Source organism: Balearica regulorum, chromosome 1 (genome assembly GCF_011004875.1).
Source record: "Balearica regulorum gibbericeps isolate bBalReg1 chromosome 1, bBalReg1.pri, whole genome shotgun sequence".
NCBI lineage: Eukaryota > Metazoa > Chordata > Aves > Gruiformes > Gruidae > Balearica > Balearica regulorum.
Window position 1 is genome coordinate 183,571,856 of NC_046184.1, and position 11,396 is coordinate 183,583,251.

The following is an 11,396-nucleotide window of genomic DNA, read 5'->3' on the forward strand; positions in this document are numbered from 1 at the left end:
ATAGCTTTTCACTGCTGGGAAGAAAAGTGGAGGCAGTTGCCAAGGAAGTTGGATTGATCTGAGACTACTAACTTCAAACTCTTTTTTCACTAGTGATTAAGTTGATTATTTAGGTATTCTTCAGATTTAATTTTTTTTTTTTTTAAATCTTTCTTTTTAACTTCCAAGGTTGTCACACATGAAATTAGGTGTGATGCCCCACAGGGTCTGAAATTATTCTAGATTGTTGTGCTCCGGCAACCAGATCTTCTCCACCTTGTCAATGAGGTTTCTTAATGGGTTATTTTGAGATTTTATTCAAAGTCTTGTCAAAAGCAGAATTTAAATGCATCACACAACATTTATATTTCTGCTACTTTGTTGGTGGATAGAAATAATGAAGATAAAAAACAATAATATTTTTCTTTAAGATTTTACGTTTTATTTTTCTGAAATGTTCATATTTGATATTGAGGTTAAAGTACTGTGAAAAAATGTTGAATCATTAACAAAATCTGAAACCAAATTATTCTCTCCTGCGTGCTAGCTTGAAGAGCCTGTACCTGAAAAATCTTGAATCTTTCCTACAAGTATGCTCAAGAACTGCATTTGAATCTTGAGCTGAAGTTCATGGCTATGAAATTAAGTTCCCTATGAACTGAATTTGTGGAAATGAAGTCTCACAGGCTTACCATAAAACTGTCCTGACTGGCCAGAAATAAGGTACTTTCTTTTTCAGAGTGTCATTATGACACAGAAAAAGGAAGGGAAGAATTTTTGCAAATGGAATTGAGACAATGAAACCACGAACAATAATCTGTCTGATCTTAAAAAGAACAAATCATGCCAGGTAAACTTGATCGTTCTTGTGACTGGAATTACAAAACTAATATACGAAGGGCATACACCAGGTGTAACAAAGATTTAATTTATGAAAATATTTTACGTCATCTATCAAAATCTTCCCTTAAAAGTCACTTCAAATTGGTCTGGATAGAGCAGCCACTCCAGTAATCTCTGTGCTGTAGTACATCTAAAGTATTGCCACCACTACAGGAAAGCTGGAGAGGGACTGTTTACAAGGACATGTAATGATAGGACAAGGGGTAATGGCTTTAAACTAAGAGGGTAGATTTAGATTAGGAAGAAATTCTTTACTGTGAGGGTGGTGAGGCACTGGAACAGGTTTCCCAGAGAAACCTGCCCCATCCCAGGCAGTGTTCAAGGCCAGGTTGGGTGGGGCTTTGGGCAACCTGGTGAAGTGGAGGGTGCCCCTGCCCATGGCAGGGGTGTTGGAACTAAATGATCTTCGAGGTCCCTTCCAACCCAAACCATTCTGTGATTCCATGATTCTATGACTCTGTGATTCCCTCTGGATGGCAGGACGATCCTCTGGCGTATCAGTCACTCCTCCCAGTTTTGTGTCATCAGCAAATTTGCTGAGGGTGCTCTCTGCCCCATCATCCATATCATTAATGGAGATGCTGAACAGGATTAGACCCAGTATTTCACTCTTATTTGTATGACAAAGACCACTCCAGTGCCAAAGGAGATCTGGGGATCAATGGTAGACTTAGTTCTTTTCTAATGGAATATTTTCTCTTACGATTTTTTTTTTCATTGTTTCCTCAAGTAGCTGAAAAAATATTTTACTTGTTTATTTTAGTTTATGGAAAATATTAGCATGCAGCAGTACTTAAACATTTTTCATTTTATTTCCACCTTTCATAACCAGTGTATATCTTTCAGTTGCCTGTTTGCAGTACTGCTGGATATTTTGTCATTTTTCTGGTTTACATATAAGTAGGAATTGGTTTCCCTAAAATGTAAATATCTCATTTGTGTATCTGTAATCTTCTACAATTGCTCATATACAGTCTTTTTCTTAACTATTTCGCCTGCTCAGTGAAAGCTGTTTATAATCAGTACTGCTTGTGTGTTCAATAAAGTATTCTCTATGTATAGATACACAGGTATGTATGCATTTATAAATATATGCATAATTAGAAAATAGATAAGCTGTTTCCACATTCCTGCCTTTGACCTTCATGTTTTGATACACCAAATTTTCTGTTCCACTTTATTTCATATACTGATACAATCACATAAGAAAGCATGCAACTGACAGCATCATAGTTTGCCACTGATGTCACTGAGACATGATTTCACCTCCTTGTGAGTACCCAGCTAAGTTTAGTTTAGTTTCCCACTTCCAGACCTGAAAGATTTGCTGTTAGAAGGGAAAATCTTTTATGAATTCATTCAGTCAGTTGAGGCAAGAATCTTACACAAGTGAATACAAATACATTTTTAGGTCTTCTAATTTAATGTCTCATTTAATAATTCCCAGAAATGAATATATTCACAGATGAAGAGTGACATTTAGGGATGACAAACATAATTTTGTTCTCATTTTCTGTCCTTAAAGTTATCTTATTATTCTAAATCTTCCGATGCTGATACTTTCTTGCCTTCAAAATCACAAGTTTCTTTCCAATGCTAATAAAAACAAACAAAAAAGCCATGCAGGCGTGTGTAGCATTCACCGCACCTACATCCTAGTATTTCAAGGCCAGTCGGCTCTGCCTATGCCTATAGACACTTTGAAATTGATGCGCCTTGTCTAGAATCTGGACTTCAAAGTGAAACTGGTGTCATAAAAAACCTCACTGCTTCAGATCAGGTAAACTTTTAAACTCCGCTCTGAATAAAAAAAAAAATAATAATAAAAAAGAAGCTTTATTTTTGAACTCAGCTTCCTCTTTGAAGTCTGGCTTCAATCCAATTTTAAAGAATCTGTCAGCAAAGTCAGCAAGGATTGAGATAGAGGCTTGATTTCTGCAGGCTGTTCTGTCCTCAGCTCAACCCAGAGAGATTTACTTGGATGCAGCCCCCAAATAGATGTGATCACCACTATTCCTCCTCCTCAGGAGCAAACTTGGAGAATCCGCCACATAGGATGGGGAGAAAAAGAAAATAATAGACCTAAACCTGATGATTTTGTAGTAGAGACTTTTGGCGTTCTTTCGGCCTACTCTCACTTCACTCTCCTTCATCCATGTTAAAAGAGAGGGGTTAAAAAAAAAAAAAGGGAGAGGTCTTTGAAACTCAAACAGGGGTCTCATCTTCAAGACAGCTTTGTAACAAGCACTTTGTGATAGCTCCTCACTCGCTGCGTTACCTCCCACTGCTGAGTGATTCCCAGCTCCTGGAGCTCTAGTCTGAGCACATGAGGAGATTCACTAAGAGCTACAGCTAAAACCTGTGATGTGAGATTGTAAAGATCTTACTACTGCACCTATGAAAAAAGCTATGGTACAGGATGCCTGTATCATAAATATTTCAGACATTTTTGGTCACTAAAGGAAAGTAAAACTAAATGGGTTTTTTTTGTTGTTAACATAGTAAGCTTTAAGCATAAGCTTCAAGAAATAGCAGAATGTTTTATTTTATACTGCTTCAGCTTCCACACTCTGCATAGCTATTATTCCTTTTATGAGTTGAAGTTCAATTGTTGTTTGATTTAATTCTCTTTGGTAAACCAGTCTTTCTTCATGGGTTACCAGTGACATGATGTCAGTTCAGGGAGAAGGAAGGATTGCAACGTGTGAGGGAGGATGCAATGCCACCAGCCCCAGAAGAGAATGAAGACGTGATGGAGGGGCAGGACTCTTCTGGGGTACCAGAGGAGCTTGGGAAAAATTCTTGCACTTCAGTGTGGTAAATCAAAATGCTTTGATGTTGGGTGAAAGCAAAGATGACACCAACTTTTTTTTCCCCTTCTCCTTTTCTGAAGAAAAAGGAAATAACTTCAGGAAGTTTCTAAGACAACACTTCTTTTTCCAGAAACTGCATTTTCCACCAAATTAAAAAATAAAGAATAAAATAAGTAGCAGCAGCATTGAGGTGTAGGAATATACTGTTGTTTGATAATGTTCAAATAAATGTATTCAAGGACTGTATATAATATCTTATTAAAAAAAAAAACAAACTATACCAGCTATATTTTCTGCCTTGTCTTCATGGCAGAGAGCTGACTTACCAGATAAAAGACCTTGTTAAGGCTATGAAACGTAACCAAAACAACGGATAGAAGTTTGGAGTGAAGTTCAGGCAGAACATGGTGCAAATGCTCTTTGCTGTGGAGATAATGGATTTTAATTTTTTTATGTTTTCAAGTCAAGACTAGATTTAGGGAAAGTAAGCATTAATCAAATAAAATTATTAGACTGGTGGCAAAAAAAAAAAAAATTAAAGCAGGTATTGTTTAATATTCTTTAGCTGATATTAGCTGAATATTCAGATGCTCTGAAAAAAAAAATTACTTTTGAGATAGATAATTTAAAAAAAGATAACCAGTAGTCAGGTCTCTCTAGTTCAAGTGGCCATATATCTTTCCTGGTCTCTAAAAGGACCAATGAATACTCCTTATTGTTTGGCATTTTTTTTAGTATTATGAGCATAAGTTTGGTTAATCAATTTGGACCAGCAGCACTTTGATTCTGTGCTGAAATACCAGATGTGGTATCTCATTTAAAAGTTTAGTATTAGTGCCAGTATTTCTCATTTCTGTGAAAGAAGATGCTCCTTTGATTGTTGCAGAACACAACATGCATAAATGTTGTTTTTACTCTCTCTACTACAGGATTCATATCTGTGTTTGTATTTTTTAGAAATCTTCATTCTTACTTTAATTTAAAATGTAGGGAAAATATATTATCCTCCAAAATTAAAGTACGGAAGAACTCACATAATTTGTAATATTTTCTACAAATTAAAAAAAAAAAAAAAAAAGTCTGCCACTTTGAATCTTTCTGTTTTTTCTTGGCTGGACATCATAAGTGTCACAGAAAAATCAAAAATATTTCTGAGGTTTGCCCATAAGTTTTATGGTGGAGACCTTTTCAAGACTTTCTAATACCCAAGCAGCAACTGAATTCACCTGTTTTCAAACAGGACCTAATTTTAAGTTTCCCTTAGCTTGCTGTGAGATTTCCCAGCATGCGTAAATTTAAGTATATTCAGAGTGCCTGTTCTGCACTTACCTCCCACCCAAAGCCAGACTAGATCTCAGTCTAGATCTGAGAACCTGCTTGCCCAAATTCCATGTAAATACCATGTAAAGGAGCAACCAAAGAAAGAGCTGAACCAGATGGAAAACCTGAGGCTCTATCCTCAATGAAACTTGGGGCAGGCTGAGTCTGGAGTGCACACTCCAAGATTTCCCTTCAGTTGCCTCTGGAATTAGTGACAAGAAGCTTAAACTAAGCACCCTGGAGTGCCTTCTGGGCTGTACTGGTGGTGGAGGTGGTTTCTTAAGTTTAAGCAAAATACACTGGGTACTTAAGGTACTTAAGCACACACTTCCATCTCTGATTTTCAGAAGTTTTATTTCTGTGTATATATGAATCTTTCTGTAGAAATTAAAGGAAATAAAAATGTTAGCAAAGCTCCATAAACAGTACTCAACTAATAATAACTGCATGTCTTCAAGTGGTTATGGAGTTTAATATATGTTATTAAGTTGAAACATTCCAGAAGGCTGAATAGTAACACTGATAGTTACACATGTGCAAATCTTGTCACAAATAAACAAAACTCTGTGATATGTTTTATGCTGAATGTTGTGTATTACTTAATTTTTTACTACAGCACTTAAAGTGTTGTGGGAGCTTCCAACATAGGTAAAAAGGTGAAAAATAGTCTTTAGGATCTAGAATGTAACAAACACACAGAGCTAAAGAAGAAATCAGAAAAAAAAATAATTTTTTTTTGCAAAAATCAACCTGCTTCCCTCTGGTTAGCATGGCAGAAGCATCTTTATTGCGTACTTGAATAGCTCCCAAAGAAGTGGCAGAGGGAAGAAGGCTATCAAAAATGTACATTTAGGTAAATGAAATAGGGGTAATTATTCATTATGGTGGGGTATTTTTTTCTTGGGTTTTTGTGTGTGTGTGTATGTTTGGGTTTTTTTCCTGCAAATTGATTCATATGAAAGAATAGTTATGTCTATGACCAAGTTTGGTTCCCCAGATAAGAAACTTGTGCAGTAAGTTCTGCCCCAGTGTGCCTCCTTCCTGCTTATACCACAGTGTACTTTTATGAAGGTTATTTGCCAGGTTCAGTGTGACTTATTATGCACCTGACTTAGCTGAGGATGCATCTACAGTACAGGTGTATAGTGCTGGGAGGCAAACTAGCTATCCTAAAGTAAGTCCTGCTTACTCACCTGATTCTCCTACACTCTTTCTCCTCTGTCAAGAAAGACCAATGCATCTGAACTTCCCCACAGGGTGAGTCAGTCTGTCTTAATTAGGTTCCTAAGTTCATCATGCTGGATATGAACTAAAGTCTTCATCTCTATCATGCAGAAAACAAAATATGGCATACAGCAATATTAGATAGCTTTTTTAAGAGAATGAACTACTATTACCTTATACAGTAACCTGAAGTTCAAACAGGACACTTCAGTGTTACAGTTCTTACAGTTTTTGTGGTTTGTTGTTTTCCATGAGCCCCCAAAGAGTTAATTCAACAGAGTGTTTTTGTATGCAGTTGTATAACATAACCGTGATCATAGGGTACAAATTATGTGACAATAAGTGAGCCCTGCACCTGCCAAAAAAGAAATAAGGGAGGATGCAATTTTTGAACTCTATTCAACACAAAATGCAGTAGTTTCCACTTCTAAATGGTCCATAAGGGTAATGATAACACAGGCTAGACTTTTAAAAGCTATTAATCAGCTCCCATTGATTTCAGTGGGAGTTGGATATTTAAATACCTCTAAAACTTTTGTCCAATATACTTGCACATTTTTAATTACAAGATTGTTTGCATAACTAGTTACAAAGAAAAAAAAAAAGAAAAAAGGAAAGAACAAGAGGAATGAAGGTTTTGACTCTATTTCTGTAAGTTTCTAAGTATTTGTATGTCTCCAAACATGTAAACAGACAGATGCTGTTGTTAGGTCTCTGGGTGAAGCGTAAAGTAACATCTGTATTTAACACCTTCCTGTATCAGAATTTCTTTTCTACTCCTACATATGCAAATAAGTCCATTCTGAGTATATTTGCTAATGCTATGGATTATCAATATAATTTTTACAATATATTATCAAAACATTTAACCTTTGCATTAGTGAAAACCAGTCAGTGAGGGCTTCATTTATAAATGTGAGATTATTTTAGGCCAAAAAAGACATTTTGAAGGATGAAGGCTTTTGTGGTGCCCTAATAAGTTTATAGAATTAAAAAAAAAAAAAAAAAAAAAAAAAATCAGTTGGGTGTGTTTTCAATGTTAGAATTTAGAAATCTAAGACAGTGAAAAAAAATAATGACAAGAAACAGTTCTTAAGCCTGTCACGTTCCAGTGGGTTTGAAATTTATTGTCTCTTCTCTCAGTGCCTTAAATCTGGCCCTGAGGAGGAGGATGGGATAGCCAGAAAATCAGAATAATAATGGGGATTTTTTTTCTGTGGAGCTACACTAGGACTAAATGCACTTTAAAAATGTCTGTACTCTTACCTTCACACATTTTTTGTCACCCTTAGTGGAAGTTTCCATCCTATTCTGAACTTACAATGCTAGCCTTTCAGTTCTTGGCAGAACAGCAAAGACAAAGAGGAATGATATAGCTGAAGAATATGATCATTAACATCCACATGATTCCATCTTATCTTGTTTTTACTTAAGCTAACAGAAAGGCGCTTAGTATATCACTAAAACACTGATATATGAGAATTTGCCAGAAAACTCCATAAAAAAATATAATCTCTAAGAATTTTTATAACTAACAGTAAAGGGTACCTCAATGTCTATTTCAAAGCTGATTTGATGAATACAGAAAAGGTCAAACTAAAAATAACTAGACTGAATCAGTTATAAGTGTAGTAACATATGCCTCATTTAATAATGAACTCTAAATTTGCTCTGCAGTTTAAGTAGTATCATGAATGCTAATTCTGACAGTAAAGGGTTATGAACTACCTGTCTGCTCAAGTCTGGCACAAGGTCAGGCAGTTATAGAACTAATGAAAACCCTGATGTACCAAAAGGTGGATGATTGACACGAGTGTGCTAACTGAAGAAAGTGCTGAGGAACTCTGGTGCATTCAAAATGACAGTGTCCTGAAACACAATTTACAACACTCCATTTTTTTAGCCCAAGTGTAGTAATAAGCCCAAGTGCTTATTGTCTGCATCAACAGTGCCAGAATTCAGAGCACATTGTATTAAACTTTTACATGCCAATCACCAGGGAATTTTTTCTGGTACGGTTTGTGATGATCAACCTAAGGCCATTATACTCTGAATATGTGATTATGCTTAGAAATACTTTTTTCTATATAATTCAGAGCATCCTGAAAGGATGAAAAGGAATTATTGTTAAATCTTTGTAAGTGAAAGAAAGCATAAAGCTGTAAAACACTCAGCTAATAACTTTAAAATTGATTATTTAAAATTGTTTGAAAAACCTGTGTTATTCCATATGCCAGGAAAACCTTTGTTCCTTCTACCTCCTCCTGTGCACTTCTCTTCCAGACCTTTGCATATCATATGATTAATTTTCATCCATTTATTTCCTCTTTAGACCAATCTGCAATGCTATGACTATTTTTACTTAAATCCTAGCTTTTTGTAAGTAATGACATGTTTTTAGAATGTTGAGATACTGGACAACAAAGCATGTTCATCTAATCACATATAATGGGTATCAGAATGGCTAGTGTTAGAAACCAATTAAACAGCAATACATTATTCAGAAATCTTGAAAATATGCAATAGGTAAAACAAATACCTTTTTTCCTGAAGTATGGTACTTCTCTGAGACAATTCTTTCACCCATGTAGGAATTCAGCCACCCAGAAAATGATTAAAAGATGGATCTCAGCTATAAAATTGAGACATTAATCTGGATTATCATGATTTAGAGACATTCTGATCTGAGTAACTTTCAGGTGCACAGAGCTCAGAAAATTTCAGTTCAGTTCAGGTAGGATTCTAATTTTAAGAGATGTTAAGAGCTGCAGTAGATTGTTGAAAAGAAAGCTTTTCTGGTCCAGTAACAAAAATGTATTGAATACGCAAGAGATGAGATCCTTTTGTACCTAGTAGTAAAAAGATTTTGTTAAACAGAGAAAGGAAGAAGTTTGAATCCCATATAATACTTCTCATCTATAGGTTTCTTGTAGTCTTTATGGCTGGGCAAATGCCTGTAAACATGTGTAAGCATCACATCAGTCACCTCAGCAGAAGTGTCTACATGTCAGCTTCTTTTTTCATTTGGCTACAGGATATCTATCAGATGGCATTTGAACAACTCCCTTCACCAAGTTTTCAGTGACTAGACGTTAATACTACTATATATAAGCTGCATGATTACCAGGAACACATTCTTGTAAAACCATTTTGGTAGTTACGATATACTCCAGGAAACTTTCTATAACAGGCCAAGTTTCTGAGTTTAACTCTAGTGCTAATCATTATTTTACCTAAATTTCCCAAGCAGTCATTATCATCTGTCAGGATTTCTAATCTTTTGTTCAAAAGGATACTTGACTACAATAGCTTTTTCAGGGGAGGCGGCTAGGAATATGCCCATACATAAATATGTATGTATTCATATATACATACATGAAACACATGATCAACTACGCTTTACAGATACTTATCCTATACAAAAAAGCATAACACCTACTATGCTAACCATACACTGACATTTGAACAGAGCATCACTAATCGAAGAGGAACTGATTGTTACAGCTTGACCAAACCAGGAAGAGCAAGATGATATTGCTCTTCCAGTCACACAGTAACTGGCTGAACACATGACTGAAATGTAAAAGAACATCTGTTATCTCTCTATTTTGTCTCCCATCCCTCCTTACATCATCCTTCTTCTGGGTATCTCAACTTGTGGAATTTCTACAAAATTTGCTCTTTGTAAACAAATAATTTCTTCAAAGCTATAAAGTTAATGTTTGAAAAAGCAGTCCTTTTTTGAGTCCCCCCAAATCATCCTCTGTTCTGTTCATTAGTGCAATGGCAGAATTTACTCATTATTTTTCAGCTGTTTTCTTTTATAAGGATTTTTTAATAAGTATCATTGTTCTTATGTTTGTTTGTGTAACATGGTGTAAAGTGGAGCTGAGATCTAATTCAGTCAAAACACTGACAGTCTGCTGGTCAGTAGGAACTATAATTCCGATGGCTTTTGCGATGCTGCATTTAGAGTAATGTGTCTAGTTCTGAATCCCCAAGTTCAGCAAGTTATCAACATCTAAATGTGGGGTGAGTCACCAAAATAGGTGGCTAGAGCATAGGATGTTCATGGAGAGACTGAGGGAATTGGGTTTGCCTAGACTCAAAAAGAAAGGCTGTGGAGGAATGTGATTGCAGTCCTTCTCTACCTGATGGGGGTTAAAAAGAAGATGAAGCCAGGTTTTTCTCAGAGCGTCACAGAGAAAGAATAGGAAGCAATGATCACCAGTCACAGCAAAGGAAATTCCAACTAGATATGGGCACTATCTTTGACGCAAAGAGTTAATTCTGGAACAAGTTGCTTGGGCAAAGGCTGGACAAAGGCTGAAGTAACCTGGTCTCATTTCAAAGCTGATCCCTGAGCAGGATGTTGGACTAAATGAACTCCAGAGGTCCCTCATAGCCTAGTTAATTCTAGGAAGCCTAATGCTAATTGTGATGGAATTATTGGTCTATAATGCTGGATAAATCCTCTAGGTGACCTTTTAAATGTGCTAAAGATATAACTGGAGTTTAAGAAATGAAAACACAAGAAGGTAATAAAAAGTAAGATAAAAAAATAAATAAAGCATTCCTTGCATTTGTATTGTGTCTCGCTTTTGCCTGTCAGTTACAATGTAAGGTATACATTCCTCTGTGATTTTCAAACATGTATTTACTGCTGCTGTATGTCACCATAGTAAATCTATAATAGTGAGAGTTTTTAACTGTTAAATAGAATAAGGAAAATGCATTTACACATGATAATGAGACACAAGGTTCATGGTGGTCACATGCAGTCACAATGACTGAACCAGAAAAACAACATTCATTACCATTTCGGCACGTGCAAGAATCAAGATTTGTACAAAGCTGCTGAACATAGCAGATTTTCACAGTGATTCAAGGCAAAACCATTTAGCACAGATGTTTCTGTAATTGTGATGCACTCCAAAAATTCAGTGTTCAGTGGTCCTTGAACACACATTTCCCATCTATATGGTGCATGCTGAGTAATTAATAAAAAAAAAATGGAAGGAGCCTAGTCTGGATAAAGTATACCTGCTTGAAGGTTATGGGGTGCAGGGAAGAGTATGATGAGATTTTGTTTGGTTTATTTTTATGCTTCCATGATTTTTTATCCTCTACTTTTGTTCTAGGGTTTTGGAGTTTGTT